Source organism: Lissotriton vulgaris, chromosome 5, assembly GCF_964263255.1.
Source record: "Lissotriton vulgaris chromosome 5, aLisVul1.2, whole genome shotgun sequence".
Classification (NCBI taxonomy): domain Eukaryota; kingdom Metazoa; phylum Chordata; class Amphibia; order Caudata; family Salamandridae; genus Lissotriton; species Lissotriton vulgaris.
This window is the reverse complement of record NC_141693.1, coordinates 1,171,105,953-1,171,126,992: the sequence shown is the minus strand read 5'-3', so window position 1 is coordinate 1,171,126,992 and position 21,040 is coordinate 1,171,105,953. Positions and strand designations below refer to the sequence as shown.

The 21,040-nt window shown below is 48.7% G+C and overlaps 1 pseudogene; it reads left to right on the top strand.

Annotated features, from left to right (window-relative positions):
• The first annotated feature begins 574 nt into the window (after positions 1 to 574).
• LOC147712163 (protein mono-ADP-ribosyltransferase PARP10-like) lies at positions 575 to 4,581 on the top strand (annotated as a pseudogene).
• The last annotated feature ends 16,459 nt before the right edge of the window (positions 4,582 to 21,040 follow it).

Sequence of the window (21,040 nt, the reverse complement as noted above, 5' to 3'; positions counted from 1 at the left end):
CTATGGAAGTTCAGGAGCTGTTTTTTTAAGTTAAGTCAGGGTTACTCGATTTTTCAGTCCATATCTTTTCTTCCCTGGCCCCTCTTTAGTGCCTCACTTGACTGACATATTTGATCCTTCCTTAAAAAGAATCAAGCTACCTAAAGTCTGGAAGCCTGCTTATGTTTCACCAATTCTTAAAAAACCTTAGGCTGCCCCGCTCTTCCTCCCCTTTACTCTGACCCGCCCTCTGAACCTCCCCCTTCTACACCTTCCATGCTTCTCCTACTCTGTACTCCCAACCTCTCTCTAATCCTCTCCCTTCTACACCTCTCGGCTCCTTCTTCCGTGCACTCTTCCACCCTCCTCTCCCCCTCCACCGGGCCTCCCTCTGACCCACTCTCTGGAACCTCTCCCTTCCAACACCTCCCCAGCTCCTCCTTCCATGCACTCCTCCACCCTCCTCTCCTCTAGGCCCTCCCTCTGCTCTCACTTCATGCTTTCAGTGAGCCCCGGTTGGGTTGGACCCCTGGCCTGAAGTGGCTATTCTGCTCCTGGAGCAGTGAGGCCCTTGTGTTGCTTTTAAGCCCACATAATGGCAGAAAAAGATTACCGGAACTCTGCCATGGTGTTGGTGGATGGCAGGGCACAAGTCCTAAAAAAAGAAGTGGGGGGACGCTCCAAGTTAGGTGGTGTCACAGGAAGTGATGTCACAACAGGAAGTGACATCACGAAAGGTAGTCTCCTCTTATCACAGGGAGACCTTCTTCACTTGGGGGGTCACGTTAACACACCGAGGAATGTAGCATCATTCTCTGTGTGTTTTTGGGAGCGATTCTGTGAAAAGCTCTGGGAATCGACCCGCCAAGGTTACATGGTGATGGGGGCAGATACAATTCAGCTCTCCCAAAATCTACAGTACATTCACCAGATCAGGCGCTAGCCATTGGCCACAGTTCACCCTTTCCTAAGGGGCCTTCGTGTAGCCTAATACACCCGCTACCACCATGTGCCCCCTAGCAGCTGCCATGCTCTTTTCCAGTGTAATCCATGACCCACCATACTTAGTGGTAAGAGTATTCGCACCTCCGAGAGGGGAATCTTGAAAGCCTCGCCAATCTTTCCATACAGCTTCTTCACGTTGGTGAAGCCCTAATGGGGCCAGCTTTTAGCCAGGGGGGACAGCGTCCGCCCAGGAAATAATTGGGTGGACGCCATCCACCCGCGTGGTACCCCGACTCGAGCCCTGGTGGATGGACCCATTGACACCATTGATTACAGCTCTTTGAGAGTCGGTGTCTCTCTTCAAGGGCCCCTATAAAGTCTCACCAGCGCCATGGGAAGAATGCAGTCCTGATCTTTGAAAATCCTGAGGATGCTCAGAGGGGCCTCTTCAAGGAGCAGCACTGGCTGTTGAACATGGAGCTGACCGTCTGTAGGATGCCCCCCAGACACAGAGTGAAGGTGATGCTGAAGGGCCTGAATCCAGGCCTCAGCCAGGAAGTACTGGAGCTCTGTGTTGAATACATTACCAACTGTGATAGTGAGGAGTACACACCTCACCGGGTGCCGAGCGGGCATGAGGTTCTGATCCACTACCATCAGCCGCTGACTGAAGCAGGGTTCTCAAGCCTGGAGCCGGCGTTTTCTGGAAGGCCTTACTATATCAGTGGAATGGGTGCAGTGGGCAGAGGTGGTGCTTGTCTGTAGCCTGGATCTTGAGATAAAGTCATACCTCCTCAAGCTCTACTTCGATAGCAAGCGCAGTGGTGGTGGGGACGTGCAGAATGTAAGTCTTCTGAAAGAGGCCAGATTAGCAATAGTTACCTTCAGGAGCTGAGAAGTGCCAGACAGAGTGCACCAAAAGCCACATCGGCTCCATGACTGCCTGCTCCAGGTCTTCCCATACAATCCCTTTCCCCATTCAAAGGAGCTGGCAGACAGTGATATCACTGGAATGAAACAGGAGAGTGAGCCAGTTGCAGAACCCATCACAACTTTCTACATCGATGTTATGGAGCCCTGGAAATTGGACCTCCTGCACCGCAGCCCAGAGTTGACAGAGCGGGGTACTGCCTTTCCTGAAGTAGTGGTGCATTTGGCCCATAATGATGTGTGGCTCTCAGGGCAGGAGGAGGAGCAGTGCCAACAGGTTCAGAGATGGATCTTGGCCGTCCTGGAGGGGAGGGGGCCACACAGTTGCACATACATTGTGCTCTGATCCTGGAATTTGTCCAGCGCAATGATATCCATTCACGACTGGAAGAAATGCTGTGACGCACAGAGCCTTCAGCGTCCTACATGGTGGCGGACTGCCTTCTGAGTATCAGCTTCCTCAGTGCAGGTAGTGCAGACTGCCTCTGCCATTTTGAAGGACACCCTGAGTGAGTTTGCTATGCCTTTACCTGAAACGCGCTATCATGTCCTCCACTCCAAAGAGTGTCGGGAACTACTAGCCTTCCTCAGCTGCTGCTCTGTGAGGACTTTTGGCCAGGACTGTCTTCAGGCTGTCTACCTTCGAGAGTATGAGCAGGAAAACCGCCAGGAACTGCACATCTTCCTGCATGAATACCACAAACAGGACACTGTGATTACTATGGAGCTGCAAAACACACAAGATGATGGACGGAATGTTGCACAATGGCAAAACATTCACCCCCAGACACAGATCTGGGTTTAACCCATCGTTATTTTGCTCACCAAGCCACCCCAGTTCAGACATGGCCATATGCAAATCAGTCTTGACCCTGAGCCTCATGGGAACAGTCCAGCCCGAACTGCCAAGCCATGTCTTCCCTGGACCGGAATCAAGCATCCTAGGACCGGTTTCTTGCTATCAGCTGTTTTCAGCCAGGATAGCTTGACTCCAGTGGCTTAGTGAGCACGGGACCCACGTCTGGGCATACCCTTCCCACATAGGGTGAACAGCAAAACACACAAGATGTTTTGCCATTGTTCAACATTCCGTCCATCATCTTGTGTGTTTTGCAGCTCCATAGTAATCACAGTGTCCTCTTGGTGGTATTCATGCAGGAAGATGTGCAGTTCCTGGCGGTTTTCCTGCTCATACTCTCGAAGGTAGACAGCCTGAAGACAGTCCTGGCCAAAAGTCCTCATAGAGCAGCAGCTGAGGAAGGCTAGTAGTTCCCACCCCTCTTTGGAGTGGAGGACATGATAGCGCATTTCAGGTAAAGGCATAGCAAACTCACTCATCTTGTGTTTTTAGCTGTTCACCCTATGTGGGAAGGGTATGCCCAGACGTGGGTCCCGTGCTCACTAGTCCACTGGAGTCAAGCTATCCTAGCTGAAGACGGCTGGTAGTCAGAAACCGGTCCTAGGATGCTTGATTCCGGTCCAGGAAAGACATGCCTTTACAGTTCAGGCTGGCCTGTTCCCATGAGGCACAGGGTCAAGACTGATTTGCATATGGCCATGTCTGAACTGGAGTGGCTTGGTGAGCAAAATAACAATGGATTAAACTCAGATCTGTGACTGGGGGTGAATGTTTTGCCATTGTGCAACATTCCGTCCTTCATCTTGTGTTTATTACTCTGGAGCTGGCCATGCTGGGGTACCTGCAGGTCTACAGCCACAAGCTGCTGGCCAGCATGTTTGAGGTGTTCATAGAGCCACTGGAGGGGAGTGACATCACTGACTTCAGAATCCATGTAGGTGCAGGGGTCTGCCAGACTGCTGAGGAGGTGCTAAGGGGCATCATGAATGGTGTTGGCACTCAATAGGTGTAGCTGGAGCACCCTGGTATCACTCGTTTCCTGAAGGAGGAGCGAGGGTGGAACATGCTGAGGGAGTTGAAGATGTGGTACCAATGTGTGCTCAGCATGGGACAGCTGTGTTGTACCCCTTCGGACATTGAACACAAATTTGATGCTCCACTTCTCCAGGCTGTTCCCAGCTTTGAAATGATCTGACCCAGCACAGCTGAGATTCTATCTGAGACCCCAATGACTAAGCCCACCACTGACTTGAGTTCATCTGAACTGTTATTGCGGCCATTGAAAATAAATTGGATGGGGGTGACAGAAATTGGCACATTGCCAGAAACTCCCTAAGTACAGACCCAGAGTGGGATTTGTGATGACCTCTACAAGGAAGGGCCTCAAGATGAGATAGACCTTATACATCTATCCTAGTCGACCTGTCTCAGTGTCCAATGAGGAGAACAACAAAGAGTTTTCAAGGGAAAAGTTTAGAGAGGACAGCTCATTTCCATTGTTCCCGAATGAGGAAGTTATTAATGTTAGTGATGTTGAGGACCGTGAGCTGGATAAAGCCAAACAAATGCCACTGGTGTCCTTATCAAATGGGAGTAACATTGACAAGAAGGTTAACATGCACTTGGCCATTCAGCTCTCCATTGACATCATGAGCCAGAGCACTGAAGATGAGGAGAGGGGCCTGAAAGCAGCTTTGGAATATTCCCTTTTGTCGTATCAGGAAGAACAAAAACATGAAATGTGTTACCTCTATAGAGATTATGTTTTTGATGTAGCAGTGGACAGCTTGGAGGGTGCCTTGGAGGTTTCAATGGAAGGTGTGATCCATGCAGCTAATTCTGCCCAGGTGACTATTTATGAACCATAACAAATTTTCCAATCCATGCACATAAAAGGTCCAAAGTTAAATGATGTTCATAAACACAAGTGTTCATGTTGTTCACTTTAATCCAAGGTATTCAGTCTGGGTCAATCAGTATCCAATTTCTTCCAACAGTTCTAATAGGGTAGAGACTCTCTATTAGGAAGGGATGCTCTTGGCACGCCCCTTCCTAATAGCGACTAACAATTCCTAATTAGCGCATCGCAAATAAATTACGACTCGCTAATTAGGAATTTTACATGGCACTGTGACATTTTGCATGCGCAAACGGGTCGCATAGCCATTGGCGCATGCAATTTAGGGTCGTACATCCAGCCCCACATGTACTAAAGGTTGGTTTGAGGCTCTTCCGGTGACTGAGTTTGCATATAACAATAATACCTATTCAGCCACAGGAGTCTCTCCCTTTTACTGTTATTTTGGTTATCATCCTAAAACCTTTCCTTTGGAGTTACCAAGAGATATTTTAGCAATTCTTGCAGTCAGCACCCACCAAAAGAATTTACAGAAAATCTGGACAGAAGCTAAAAATGAGTTATCAAAGTCCCAAAGGCTCATGAAGGCAGTATCCGATTGCCAGAGACGTCCGTCCCAATCATACACTGTAGAATATCAGGTCGGGTTAGCTACACAGACTCTATCACTTGATGGCCCCGTACATTACAATCAAGATATGAGGGACCTTACAGGGTTGGTAAGGTGATCAATCAAGTAGCCCTTAATTTAGACTTAGCAGAGGATTTCCACTCACACCCGGTATTCCACACATCTTTACTAAAACCCTACTAGCCCTCCTCACATCCTAGACCTCAGCCACCCGCAAACGTCAGAGGATGTTATGTTGAATTTGAGGTACGTCACCTTCTAGATTCCAATAGACAACTTGGAAAGCTTTTTTATTTAGTAAATTGGGTAGTTTATTCCTCAGGTGATAGGTCATGAGAACAAGCAACAACATTCATGCCCCTCACCTGATTTGCCAATTTCATGCTAGGCATCCAGGCAAGCCACACCCCTCCAGTCGGCTTTTGGGGGAAGTACAGTTGTGCCTTGCTCCAGTTCCCGAACACTGAATGCCATATACATTACAATGGTTGCTGAACATTGGTGCCCTGATGTGTCACAGATTCAGCACACATTAAATGACCCACTGACCTAAACCTCCACTCTTATTTACTGATATTTCACCTGCACTATTTAAAGAGGTTTTGCTTATGCCATTATATCTTCCATCAGTATGGAAAGTACAATTTACCCGTGAACTTATTCTGTGGTCCCTGGACCCACCCCCTTCACCCGCACTGTAAAGGCTTCCTCCCTTGTTATCTTGTGAGCAGAGTCTAGGAGTTTCCAGCTGAGCTTTGAAATCCCACAAGATTTTGAAGTCTCACGAGCTTTGTCAGCCATTTTGGGCACGGTTTTATAAATATGGCGCCCAGTTCTCTCACACTTGCTTGCCATTGCATTCCTGACTAGAGCAGACCTGCTTGAGTGAATTTCCTTACCTGTTAGGTCGCCGTCCTTTCTGATCCTTCCTTTCCTGTTAGTCTCGTGACTATCCAGAATCCAGTGGGGCACCTGATCTTCTATCTTCAGCGTCTGCAATGATTGTCCCTGTCATCCAATGATTCCGCATTCTGCAAGACACACAAAATACCCCAAAGAAGGTCAGTGCACTAAACCAATCTATACAGACTAATAAGACTAACAATAATAAGACTAACCAATTGTGCAAGACAACAGCAAATCCAGAGCAAGACTTTATCTTTTAGAACTTTTTGATATATAGCTAGTAGAGGATAAGATGCACTAGCCATATTCTCGATTTGTGTACATTGAAAGAACACTAGATCTGCCAATTTTGATGTAACTTAACTCTTTCACCTTTGCTGCAATAATTGATTCTCCTGAGAAACCTTGGGTAAGAGTGACTGAAGAAACAAACAGGTAATACGTTTTCTGCGATTATATGGGTGGGGAACAAGTTTCTAATCAAAGTGTGTGATGTGTTGTTCCTATTGACTATGTACATAGTATCCTCATACGAACTGAAAGAGATGTTACCAGAGTAGCCACCTAAGAATCTAGAAGGAGCCAAAAGTCCTAGAAGCCACATTGAAACTTGATAGTGTCTTCTCCCTTTCCTTGTCAACCTCAACCCCTTTTCTCTCTTGGGGTTGGTCGCTGGTACCCGTGCAATTCCGTGTGTTGAGGATTAACATCACAGGGCAAGAGTAGACTATCTTTGCTCCATGAGCTCCTTGGCTATCTGGAGAGTGAGTCCTGTCAGTATGATACTGCACTGGTAAAACCCGCTGTATTCGGACTTCTCAAAATGGAGGACGTTCATTCTCATATCTCAGCCCATATTGTTGGAACAGCTACCTGTCTAAATTGGAACATGCAATCCTTTTTTTACTTTCAAAAAGCTACATAAAACATGGCTCTTTAATCTACTCTCTCTCTGCGTTATTGCTGTCTCAGTCCTCTATTTACATTGCCTCAGCGCCAAAATACTCCGTCGGGTGTGAGCCGTCTTGCACTACATTAAGTGTTTATAACAATAACAGTCTATTCATAATACTGGTGAGTACTTGTTTTTTTTTTATTTGGTGTATACTTTCCCCACCACCCCAAAACCTATCACTTGGGTACAAAAGGACTATTTTTAAACTTTTTCTTGAGTAATAATTTGTGTACAAAATCTTTCAACATAATGAGCACAATCTTTTATACATGTGAAAAGCCAGCAGGCAAGTAAAGCCGGCTTTGACAATCAAGCAGTGTTTCAAACTGTAAGGTACAAAATTATGCTTACCCCCTCCACCATTCATATTCTGTCAGGTTCAGAGGAGTCATCTCTGTCCATTTATGTCAGCCTATTGCTTGCTCCTGGGAAGCATGTCACACAAAGTTCACACCTAACTAATGGCTATAAGAAGTGGTAGAGCAAATTCAAATGTAGCCTTCAGGAAGGGAAGGATCACTTTCTAAAAGTTACTTTTCCTAAATATTTATTAAAACCTGACTTCACCAATGAATTTGGCTTTTAATAACTAAAAAAAATAATTTCATTATTTTTCTCTCTAATCCCATTCCTGAGATACAGTATTAGGATTTTTAATCTGTACTCTGGTTGTTAACATAAGACAGCTATGCCTGCCACAGTGAAAAATAGCTTTTGGGTGCATAGACACACGTTAAGGCTGTTCACATTGAACTCCTGCATGTTCCAATTTTAAATACCATACATCCTGCCCTGTAGCATGATAAGGCCTACATAGGGGTGACTTGTTAGTATTTAAAAGGAGGTTTCAATCTTTCAAAAGGGTTTGTTTTGACAGGTCAAATTACAGTGTTTAAATTGCCACAGTCAGGCTACAATTGTAGGCCTGGAACTGGAGCCATGTTTTACAAAGTCATTGTATTGGATGGCACAATACTGCAGTTCACTAGAGACATTTAACTTACAGGCCCTGTGTACATTTTGTACCATATACTAGGGACATATATGCAAGTTAAATATACTAATTAGGAATATGTGAGTTCAACCATGTTTAAAGGGGGACACAGTCACTTTACTACTGGTTAGCCGGGGTAAAGAGCACAGGGTTCTAAAGCCAGCAAAAACATAGGGTTCAGCAAAAGGGAAAAAATGTGGGATAACAATGTAGAAAAGGCATATTTCCTACAGATACTCTTCAGTAGCTTAAATATGGAGGGAATCCACCTCTTAAGAGATATGTTGAGAGGAGGTCACTTCATGGTCCATTTTAGACTTAAAAGATTTGTATCTCTTTGGCTCCATCTTTCCACCACTCCTCCTGCAATTTCTTTGGAGGGGTTCTACTCAGAGTTCTTGGCACATCCATATGGACCATCCTCAGCTCCTTGGTGTTTCACTAAATTGATGAAATCAGTATTCAAATCCTGAGGGAACAAGGAGTTTGGCTAATTATCTATGTCAATAATATTCTGATCTTGGCTCAGGATCCAGATCTCTTACTTCAATATCTTTTTTTTAATATATTTTTTATTAGATTTTCGCATACGATGAGCATTACAGTCAAAGAGCCCCCCAACAAAACACACCCGTCGCAACCAAGTCTAGTCTACAGTTGACAATACTCTCCATCAGGTAGTACACAGCCCTTTAGCCAACAACCCAGTTCTGGGCAGGCGGCGGGAAACACAAAATCCAAAGGTGAGAAATTCAGCAAGAAACAATCTGTCCGTAACCTTTCCCCTCCTCCTCCCCCACATACAGCACTCCCCCCCTTCCAGCCCACAGGCATATGGCCCCCCAACAATAACAATCACAGCAAATCCTACTTGTTCCTAGTGCAATGTCCGATATGGAAAGCAAGAATGCCCCCCCCCCTAGAGACTTACAAAGAGAGAGGGGGATCCGGGACTATCCCAGTGCGAGGTGCTTCGGAGAGTCCTCTACACAGCAGCTCTGTGTCCCTCAGAGCGGCAGGAGATCTCTCCTCTGGGGCGCCAGATTCAGCTCTGCCGCTGATGTATGTCTGAAACAGTCCCCAAACATTTTTGGGGCGGCTCGTGGGGGGCAGTAACTCACTGTAATGTTCCGACTGCGTACAGCAGTATAACATGTCATGGGCCAAGCGCTTGGATGTAGGTACCAGGCCTCGCATCCAGCAAAGTGCGACCACCCCCTGGCCATAAGCATCCCCATGTCTACCAACCTTCGGATGGCAACCGGCAGTGTCCTAGAGTGTCCTAGCAGTGCCAAGCCGGGTCAGGGACTAGTGTTACCTTCACTATCTTGCTAATCTCAGAAAAGATGTCCTCCCAATATGCTCGCACACCCGGGCACAGCCACGCTAGATGGAGGAAATCCGCTTGCAGCGCATGGCACCTTTCACATTCCGCCGTGTCGCGGAGACCATACCTGTGCAACCTTTCTGGGGTGTAATATACTCTGTTGAGAAATTTGAAGTGGATCAGTCTGTGCCTGTCATTTAAAGATATCCGTTTAGTGTTAACGCAGCAATAGCGCAACATGTCGTCGTCTATTGTGATGTGCAGGTCCCTTTCCCAGGCCAACCGCGCCGTTGTGAACTGTTGCTCTCTATGCACCATCGCGAGTTTATATAGGTTGTTCAGTAATTTGCGGGGCATCTCAGTCTTTATTATATATGTGAGTTTGGGGGCTTCCGGTGGTTCCGCTGGGTCGTCACCCAGCAGTCCCTAGAGAGCGCTACGCACTCTGTGAAACTGAAAGCGCAGCAGTAGGGAGACGTCCCCTCCGTTCTCAGTCACCTGATCCCAGGTTTTAACCTTCTCATCCTGGAATAAGTCCCCAGCGAGTTTGATGTTGAGCTTGTGTAAAGCCTGGACAACCCCCCTCTCTTCAGTGGGGGATAACCACTGAGCCCATTCCACCGGCATGCTAGGAGAGTAAAGTAACATCCCACCCCAGTGCTGCAGTAGTCAATGACAAGCATGATTTGTAGCTGCGATGGAATGAAGGATCCCAGTCCTGCGGTCCGCCGGCCTGAAAACAGTTGCAGGGACTGTGAGGGGGTCTGCGAATACGCTTTCCATGCGAACGTGGGGGATACATCTATCACCATGAACTCAGGTGTGCAAGTGAGCCGCTTGTGCTACCCTGTAATAGAGCTCCAGGTCTGGGGCACCAAGACCGCCCATGCTGTATGGCAGTGTAAGGAGTGACCACTTCGCTCGAGGCTGTTTGCCCGCCCATGCCAATTTGACCATAAGTTGCATCAGCCTCTGAAAGAAGATCTTAGTTAGCACCATCGGGATGGTGTCAAACAGAAACAAAAACCTTGGCAGCACTACCATTTTCATAAAGGATATGCGACCCAGAAGCGAGAGAGGGAGTCTGCACCAAGCCTCCACGTCGTCCTCAAGTTTACCGAAAGCAACCCCATAGTTTTCACTGAACAGGATCTCAGAGTCGGTATGCAGCCGAACGCCCAGGTACCTGACTGGGTCCGTAGTCCAAAGAAGCGGGTATTCCATGTCGAACCGCTGGGTAACCGCAGTGAGGGGGAAGGTAAGAGACTTTGCCCAATTCACTTTCAAGCCGGAGAGGGTGCCAAAGCGTACCACCTCCCTAAGCATAGATGATCAATTATTTTCGGGGTCACGGACATACAGCAAAGTATCGCCAGCTTACATTGAGACCACTATACTATATGTGGATAAGCCTATGCCCTCGTTGCTATGACTCTCCCGCAATGCGCACGCCAGTGGTTCTGCCACCAGGGCGTACAGAAGCGGGGAAAGTGGACACCCCTGACGGGTCCCCCTGCAAATTGGAAAGGAGTCCGTGACCAAGTTGCCGAGGTGCAGCCTGGCTCTTGGTTGGAAGTATAGCGCCCCAATCATTTGGAGGAATGGCTGACCCAGCCCCATACGCTGCAGCACCCGGCGCATAAAAGGCCACTCCATGGAGTCGAAAGCCTTCTCCATGTCTAGGAAAACCGCGATTGCCCTTCGATCTTGCTGTATGTGTTGCATGGTGCCAAGGACGTGCGGATGTTGTATGTTAGGTTTCTACTGGGACTAAAGCCCGCCTGCTCCGGTGCAACCAGCAGGGGCGCGAGGAGAGCCAGGCGGTTAGCTAAGACTTTGGCATATATTTTGGTGTCAACATCTAACAGAGACAGGGGCCTGTACGAACTACAGTCGTCGTGCGCCTTTCCCGGCTTTAGTATGGTAACCAAAAACGCTCTCTCATGGAGTGCGGCATGTTGCCCTCCACGCAAATGTCATCAAACAGCGTAGATAGATGTAGTAGTAGTTTTTCCTGAAACGTTTTATAAAAGCTCACAGTGAGGCCATCAGCCCCGGGGGCGCTGTTCGAGCGCATGCCGGCGAGAGCTTCAGCAATTTCATCCTTTTCAATTGGGAGCATCAGGAACTCCCGGTGTGTGTTGGTGAGTGTGGGTAACTCAATGTGTTCCAGGTATTCAAGTACTTCCTCGTCAAGGTCTCCGCCCTTGGAGGAATACAGGTCAGTGTAGAAGGCACTAAACGCCTGGGCAATTTCTAATTCGTCTGTGAGGGTTACATCCTCCCCGTCCTAATTTCCGTCACCGGCCGTCTCCCCCGTTTCCCCTTCAGCACTCTAGCCAGGACTGAGCCAGGCCTCTCTCCCTCTCCGAACGTTCGAGCCGTCGCATACTTCCCCATATGTTGGACTTCCCTGTCCGCCTCCTCGTGGTATTCAGTCAGGTGTACCTTAATCTCTTTGTCTACTATCGGTTCAGCGTGACAAAGTCGTTGCTGCTCTAACTGTGCCAGCCGTCGCTCCAGGTCAGCCAGCCGCTACCTAATGGACCGGAGAACCCCCGAATGTTTGGTCATCGCAACGCCCCATATGTAAACCTTGAAGGCCTCCCACACCACTCAGAAATCTTCAACTGAGCCTATGTTGGCCTCAAAGAAAACATCTATAGCCTCCGCCAGTTCACCCCTGAACAGAGGGTCCAGGAGGGAATATGGCGGGAAGCGCCATGTAAACGGAGGAATGTGTCTCCTAGGGGCGGCAAGCACCAGTAGTACTGGCGAGTGGTCCGACAGCATGCTCGGGAGAACCTTACAATCCTGTATCTGTCCCAACATGGAGGAGGACGCCAACCAATAGTCTATTCTGGTGTGAGTGTCATAATATGTCGAATAATGAGGGTACCCTCCCATCTCCGCATGCCTAGTCCTCCATACGTCTTCCAAGTCTCAGCTAGTGAGTATGCTTTGCAAGGCCAGCGCGGCAGCGGACAGCCTGCGTGGGGGACCGGAGGACCTGTCGAGAGCTGGGTCATGGACCAAGTTAAGATCTCCGCCCCACAGGAAGTGTGCAGCATAGTACTCACGAGCTATAGTAGCCAGTGACTGGTAAAAATCTGGGGAATCATAGTTTGGACCATAAACATTTACTATCACTATATCCAACGCTAGACCCGTACACCTTGAGATAACAAAACGGCCCGCCTCGTCCGCCCTCAGAAGCACCTGTGTGAGTTTCGATTTAGGGTTCACCCAGGTTAGCATGCCCCTGGCGTGAGACGTGAAACCCGCTGCAGTGATGTTGCCCTCCAGACCTTTGTTATGTATCATTCTGCTGGTCAATGTCAAGTGTGTCTCCTGTAGGAGTGCGACGTCAACATGCTGATGCTGTAGGTAGTTCAGCACTTTCCTCACCTTACGGTGGTCATTAAGCCCCATGACGTTCCACGTGAGTGCCCTAATCAAGACAGTGGATCAAGCTGTTTCTAGTTTAGCCGTGCTCGCCATTGCATTCTATCCAAGACTTCCATAGGTATTGTGCACTATGTGTGGTTGCATTGAACTGTGTGCTCACAAAACAAAACTTTCCCTCCCCTCCCCCAATCATTCGCATCCGACTCAACAGCCCCTTCACCCCCCACCCATAGCAGACCACCTCCAACCTGGCCTTGCAGAGCTCCCAGCCGCCCGCCCCTCCCCTACCCCAAATCCTAAGCAACTCAACCTCGTGAAGGTGAAAAGAGTGTATAGCACGCGGGGGCCAAGGTTACCACGCAACCTGAGTATTGTGCAAATGCACTATATACTAGGCAAACTTCTCCAGCCCCGCGCTGTGTCTAGTGTGGTGCATCAGTTGTAATTAAACCTTACAAGACTTCATGCAGTCATGATTCAGCAGTAAGCATCCCATTCACACGCATAGTACTTCCCCCACTGTTCCCCAGAGAAGAGCCGTTATGCTCTGTACAGCAGTTCGTGCCACACCAGTGTGCGGCCATCAAGTCCCTCTCGATACTTGCAGCTGCAAAGTCTCTGTCTCAGTCTCTACCAGAGGCACATTAGACAACAGGTCACCCGACAGCTCCCCCCTGAATAACAGTCGAGGTGCAACTCACCAGAAAAGGATGGCTCAAAGTTCGGGTTTAACCACTTACAGTTACTGGTGGCATCCATATACTCGAGGGGGCACAAGAAGAGGGAAATACTTCACTCCTGCTCAGCCAGCTGGCTGCTTCCGTTCTCGCCCTCCGTCGGCCCGGCCCCTGCCTTGCGATGTTCCCTCGTCCATCCCTTCAGCGCCTGTTGTAGGGCCCGTGGATCAGTGAAGAGGTGGGAGTGCCCCTGCCGGTTTACACATAGTCTTGCAGGATACAGCATAGCATAGTCCAGACCCAGATCTCGGAGCTGTCGCTTAAATGGGGCGAAGTACTTGCGGGCCTCCTGCACTCTGGCAGTGAAGTCAGGGTAGAGAGAAATTTCGGAGCCCTCGAATTGTAATGATTTTTTTGTCTCTGGCCAGCCGCAACGCCGCGTCCCGGTCCCTATAGTTGAGCAGCTTAGCGATTATGGGGCGCGGCGGCGCTCCAGGACGCGGGCGAGGGCCCAGCGAGCGGTGCACAGGCTCCACAATAAACATAGGCGAGAAGGCCCCCTCACCAAGGAGTGTGACATGGAGTTTTTCAACGAACTTCTCCATGTTGCCCGTCTGGGTCGTCTCCGGAAGGCCCGTGATGCGCAGGTTGCAGCGACGCGAGCGGGCCTCCAAATCCTCCGTCTTCTCTTGCAGCACCAACATCAATTTCTCAATCTTTTTGTGATCAGTGTCCAACTCCGTCTGCGCCTCTTCCACCTCCGTTAGACGTCTCTCAGACATATCAAGCCTCTTAGCATGTTTGTCGATACGCTCCGCCATCCTATCCATCCTATAAGTGAGGGCATCAATCTTCGACCCCAGAGACGTCATACTATTTTGGAGACCTTTCTCCATGGCCAGCAGCATGGTTTTAATGTCGAGATCCGCAGCAGAGTCTTCCCCCACCTGCATGGTCAATCTGTCTAGGCGTGGGGCCTCTTGCGACTTCGACCACCGTTGATCAAAGGACAGCTTACTTTTTGTCTTGTCTCCTCTACCCATCGTGCCGGGCGTCTCTGATCACTGCTGTTGTCGTGTCGAGTCTCAGGCCGTACTCTCCCACACGTCAGGACCGCGCCAATCGAGAAGGACACTGCACCCCTGTCGCGTTCCACATCTCCTCCGGACAGCTCCCACAACCATCGTTGAGTCACTATTACACACAGGGAAACTCCACGTGACCCGACGCCCTCAGACTGCCACGGCTTCCTCACACATTTGCCGCAGTTGCCGCCCTCCTGGCGTTGGCATGTGGCTCAGCAGCGGGGCCCACAACGCACCCCTGCGCGCCCCTCCTCCCTTATAAGTATTTGCCAGTAGGAATGTCAGCAAAATCGATGTCGATATAGCCACAATTGGAGGGAGTGGCACTGATTACTTGTCCGGTGCACGTGGGGATTCCCTGCACAGACTCTCCCAGCGTCCACCCGGCTATCCTGTGGATCCACAACGGTGTATCACTGCCTAATGGGGCTCCGCCCGCCTCATATGTGGAGCCTTCTGAATGCTGGTATCCGGGAACTGGCACCTCCAAGTCCCGATCGGAAGCTCCAGGCGCCGGCCCGCAGCGCGGTCACAGGAGCCAGCACACAGAGACGCTGCGGCGGCAATCCGGACACCGCTCCACCCCCCGCGGGTTGTCGAGGGAGCAGGGGGGGGCGACAGGGGCCACTAACCTCTTGGGGCATAGCCCAAAGCGGGTCCAGTCTCCGATGTTTCCGGTCACGCGTCCGGCCCGCTCCCGGGATTTCTTCACGCACCGGCCGCACGCACTACAACACTGGGCGAATGGGCGCCGCACTTTAGATCGTGGCCGAAGGGGCCCTCCGTGACCCAGCAGCGCCGCGTCAGATAGCAGCAGTTCCCCGGCACCGAATTTTCACAGCGTGGCAGCCGCTGTCCGCTCCGGCAGACACCAATCTCGGGGGGTACCACGGACGCCGTTATATGTAGGTCTGATGCAGGATATTGTAGGATAAATTAGACACCAACACGAAGCACTCGGCTCAAGCGGCCATCTCGGTCGCCAGCAAGGTCCGCCCCTTCCTTTCACTTCAATATCTACATCTGGTGATCTCTCATTTGCAAGACCTGGAATTTGAGATAAACTAGAGCCAATTTCTACTGATTCTGACCACTCAAGTAGAGTTTTTTAGGTTCCTTATAGGTACGAACTCAATGACCCGGTCTCTTCCGGATCACAAACTCAAGGCCATCTAAGAAACACATTTGCAGAGCCCTTTGTGAAAGACACAATCATCCTACGAAGGATCACTCATTTGGCGGACCCTCTGTCGTCCTACATTCAAGTGGTCTTCCCATGGCCACTCCACTACAGGGCCTTATGATAAAAGATTCAACTTATTTGAAGGGTATCTCCTGCGCCAAATCAGTTCCTCTCTCTTCAAAGGTGAAACAAAAGCTTCAGTGGGTTTTAGCCCACTTGGAAGCATAAAATGGCCAGGCTATTTTTTGATGTACCTCAGGTTTAATACTCTAAATGCATGCCGGCTATCTCAGCTGGGGAGTGTGGTGCCCGGGGATGCAGATGGTCTCTAGAAGTTACACATCAACTGCCTAGAGTTTCTGGCAGGATCCATTGCAATCCGTTCTCTTAACCCTAGGAACTCTCAGTGTTGCATTCTTCTCTGTATGGGTAATGTTTCAGCTGTCCAATCCATCAACCACTTAAGGAGAACGAGATTTCGAGTCTTAGTGGACATTGTTTAAGGGTTCTAACATTTTTGCCTGTGCAACAGCATTTCAGACCTTGCAATTCATCTTCTGGGCAAGGAAAACTAAGTTCCAGACCATAACTCTCGATTCCAGTGAGCAGAAACTACATCTACCTTTGTTCTCTACCTTAATGGGCAAATGAGGTCATTGCAAGATCGATATCTTTGCTTCCAGACTGACATATCGGATTCCATAATTTTACAGTTGAAGGCCAGACCCTCTAGCCATGGCAACAGATGCATTTCTCCAAACATGGGCAGAAGACAGTTACACATTTTTCCTATTATCAATGATTTCCAGAGTGTCCTGCAAGATCAAGAGACAAGTTGCAGAATTAATTCTAATAACTCATTTATGGAGGACAAGATTGTTGTGCCCACTACTCATGGAGTTATTGTGAGACCCTCTTATTCTTCTTCTTCTACCTTTATTTTTAAACCAAATTATCAACCGTCTAGGGTATAGGGCCCCCTTGTTTTTGCAGTATCGGTTCCATCTGGTGGAATCTTTCAGATCTTGTTGGCAAGTGCCAGGGCTTGTTGGCAAGTGCCAGGGCTCTCTTCTTCATGCATAACACCTGGTCAGACTACAATCACAAACTTAATCAATCAGAGTAGGCAAGGTGGACATGCAGGAATTCAGAATGACATCCTGACCCCATGGGGCAGATGTAACCTTTGTAGTCAACTTCTTTGTAATTTTCGGCAGCAGAGGGTCTCTCTTACAGAACAGTCAATATCTCCAGATCAGCCATTTCTGCAGGACATACTCCAGTCGCAGATCATCCAATATGAGAACATCCCCTAGTTTCCAAAAGCCTTAGAAGAATTAGATTTGTGTCTCCTCCCAAACCTAGATACTAAACCCTTTGGGATGTTTACATTATTCTTTGTTTACTTCAAATGTAGCTGGACAATGTTAATCTATCCAGGAAACAACTGTTTACTGTTGGTAAATTTACCAAGATATTGTGTCTGGCTTGATGTTGGAGGGTCTCCGATGTCAAAGCCTTGGACCTAGCAGGTAGGTACTTCACTCCAGAAGGAGTCACTTTTATCATCTAAAGAAGACCTAAAAATGATTCAAAACAAATGTATTATCCTTCCTTCCTTTCCCAGAAATTCCAGATTACATATTGTAAATTGTTTACGTTCTTATGCAATGCCACTGAAGATCTCAGCTCTCACCTTCGTGTCAACTCTTTATTTTGCTGCTTAGGCCTTACAATAGTTTCAGTTCCCACGTTGGCTAGGTGAGTTTGTTGGATGTTGTCTCAGGCCAGCATTAATGTGTCTATTTTTAGAGTTCATTTGGTCAGAGAGGCTGTGGCCCCCAAACCCTTTTCAGTGTGCGTAAGCCTTAAGGATACTATGCATTTGGCTGATTGGGCATTATTTATAATCCACCTTTGAACAATTATATTAAAACCCTGTATATTATTGAAGTTCAAGTTCAAGTTCAGAAATTTATAAAGCGCTCTACTCACCCAGAGGGTCTCAAGGCGCTTGGGGAGGCTGGTGCATTTACTTATCGAATATCCAAGTTTTTAGTTGCTTTCTGAAGGAGAGGTGGTTCTGAGTAAGGCGGAGGTGGGTGGGGAGAGAATTCCACGTCTTGGCCGCTAAGTAGGAGAAGGATCTTCCCCCCATGGTGGATCTGTGGATGCGTGGAATGGCGGCGAGGGCTTGATTGGATGATCGTAGTTGGCGGGTGGGGGAGTAGAAGGACAGTCTCGTGTTGAGGCATTCGGGTCCTAGGTCATAGAGGGCTTTGTGTGCGTGGGTGAGGAGACGGAACGTTATTCTCTTGTTGACGGGAAGCCAGTGGAGATCTTTCAGGTGACCGGAAATGTGAGCTTGACGAGGGATGTCCAATATGAGTCTGGCTGATGCGTTTTGGATGCGTTTAAGTTTTTTCTGTAGTTTGGCTGTGGTTCCGGCGTAAAGGGTGTTTCCGTAATCCAGTCGGCTGGTGACAAGTGCGTGGGTGACCATCTTTCTTGTTTCAGTGGGGATCCAACGGAAGACTTTTTTGAGCATGCGTAGGATGTTGAAGCAGGATGATGAGACGGCATTGGCTTGTCTGGCCATCGAGAGGAAGGAGCCCAGGATGAAGCCCAGGTTACGTGCGTGATCCGTTGGTGTGGGTGCGGTTCCCAGGGCTGGTGGCCACCAAGAGTCATCCCAGGCCGAGGGGGATGAGCCTAAGATGAGAACTTCCATTTTGTCCAAGTTCAGTTTTAAACGGCTGTTCTTCGTCCACTCGGCTACTTCTTTCATTCCTTCGTGTAGGTTGGTTTTGGCGGTGTTCTGGTCTTTGGTGAGGGAGAGGATCAGCTGGGTGTCGTCTGCGTAGGAGATGATGTTGAGGTTGTGTTGGCGCGCGATGGATGCGAGGGGACTCATGTATACGTTGAAGAGGGTGGGACTGAGTGATGATCCTTGTGGTACGCCGCAGATGACTTCGGTGGCCTCTGATTTGAAGGAGGGGAGGCGGACTCTCTGGGTTCTTCCGGCGTGGAACGAGATGATCCAGTCCAATGCTTTACCTTGTATTCCGATGTTGCTGAGGCGTTGTATTAGGGTGCTATGACAGACTGTGTCGAAGGCTGCGGAGAGGTCAAGTAAGATGAGGGCAACTGTTTCTCAATTGTCCAGTAGTGTTCGGATGTCGTCTGTTGCTGCGATGAGGGCGGTTTCGGTGCTGTGTTTGGCTCGGATGCCGGATTGTGAAGGGTCGAGGGATTTGTTGGATTCGAGGAAGGCGGCGAGCTGACTATTGACGGCTTTCTCAATGACTTTGGTAGGGAATGGGAGGAGCGAGATGGGGCGGTAGTTCTTAAGTTCGGTGGGGTCTGCTGTGGGTTTCTTCAGAAGGGCGCTGAGTTCGGCATGTTTCCAGATTTCCGGGAAGGTAGCGGAGTTGAAGGAACAGTTGATGACATCGCGGAGATGGGGTGCGATGATGGAGCCTGCTTTGTTGAAAATGTGGTGAGGACATGGGTCGGTTGGCGATCCTGAGTGGATGGAGTTCATCAGGCGGATGGTGTCTTCGGTGGTGATTGGGTTCCAGGCGTAAAGGATGTTAGAGGGCGGTGTTGGATCGGAAATGGGTGGAGTGGACATGTCTTCGGACTGGTTGTTAAAGCTGTTATGTATTTTGGCGATTTTGTTGTGGAAGAATGAGGATAGAGAGTCGCAGAGGTCTTGGGAGGGAGAAATGTCGTTAGTGCCGGCGGTGGGGTAAGTAAATTCTTTGACGTTGTTGAATAGTTCCTTGCTGTTTTGGGCATTGTTGTCAAGTCGATCCTTGAATGCTGATTTCTTGGTGGATCGGATTAGTTGGTGGTGTTTGCGGGTGGCGTTCTTGAAGGTAGCTAGGTTATCAGTGGTTGGGTTTTTTCTCCAGGTTTTCTCGAGAGTACGACAGAGCTTCTTGGATTCCTTTAGGTCATCGTTGAACCAGGGGACTTATTTGCTACCTTGCTTGATTAGGTGTTTTTTCAAGGGTGCAAGTTCGTCGAAAAAAACCACCTAATCAAGCAAGGTAGCAAAAAAGCCCCCTGGTTCAACGATGACCTAAAGGAATCCAAGAAGCTCTGTCATACTCTCGAGCTTTTAACTTGCACAATCTGAGACCTCTGGTGCTTTACACTGAATCAAAAATTTTCTAGCATTTATGAACAAGAATTTTGAATGCTATTAAGGAAACGGAGGGTGATATTATCCCACTCTCGTTATTATGAATAATTATATGACTCATATTCTGTATTGCTTGTTTGATTACTGTTTCCCACCTATTATTGAATTGAGTAACAAGATATGTAATTCTATGGCAGGACGGAGGCTCAGATTATGCTTTCTCATTTCTTTACTGAAAAAATACAGCAGCCAATCAGAACACAGTAAAGAAAAACAGAAAAACTACATCACCCATGAATACCCTGGGTAACCATAGAGAATATACGCTATAAAAGGTATCATAGAGGACCACACTTCCTCTTTCTTTGCTGCTCCGCAGCCAGTTAAGTGCTTTTTCTATTACTCATTGTTATATTGCCTTGCATTTGCTACAGGGTTCATGCTTCTGCTTTACCTGCTGTGCGCTTGCGCTTTGTCTATTTCTGCCGCTTTGCCTTGGTGTTTCTGAGCTTCGGCTCACGTTATTGTTGGCGGTTATTTTCCATTTGCCGCCGGTGCAGGGAGCGTGTGGTCGCCTTCCCGGTTGCGGGCGCATGGTGCCCGTGCCTTCTTGTGGAGTGGGAGTTTGGGGGCGAGGGTCTGCGCGCGTTGCTCGCCTGTCCCTCTGCTGTCTTCAGGCGGCTCCGCGGACGCTTTGTTTACTTTTGCTCTGTGTTCCACACTGAGCTTTCACACGCCGGACCAGCATTTCAGTCGGCTCGTGCCCACAGCCTGACAGCTTCTTTCCCCCGCCTACGTCCTTCTAAACTCATTATTGGGGCAGTAAAATAGCCCTCCCTCCACTCTTGAATTTTGGTTTATATTGTCAGGTTTTTACTTGCATATTACCTGGCTTGCTTTGGGGTTCCACTCCCCTGAATTGCCTTTGGGCTGTTGATATTGTGTTTCTCCTTCCTCCAGTGGGCATATTTACAACTTGTTTGTATCATGGGAGATTATTATTATTTTTTTTTTTAAACTATATTTTTGGTGGCGAAGAAAATAAAGAGGCACAAATTATACAAATGACCAAGCAGTTAACACATATGGACCCGGAAGGTCAGATCCAAAAAGAAGGTACACAGCCAGGTGCGGCCCACATCCCGGGGGCAGG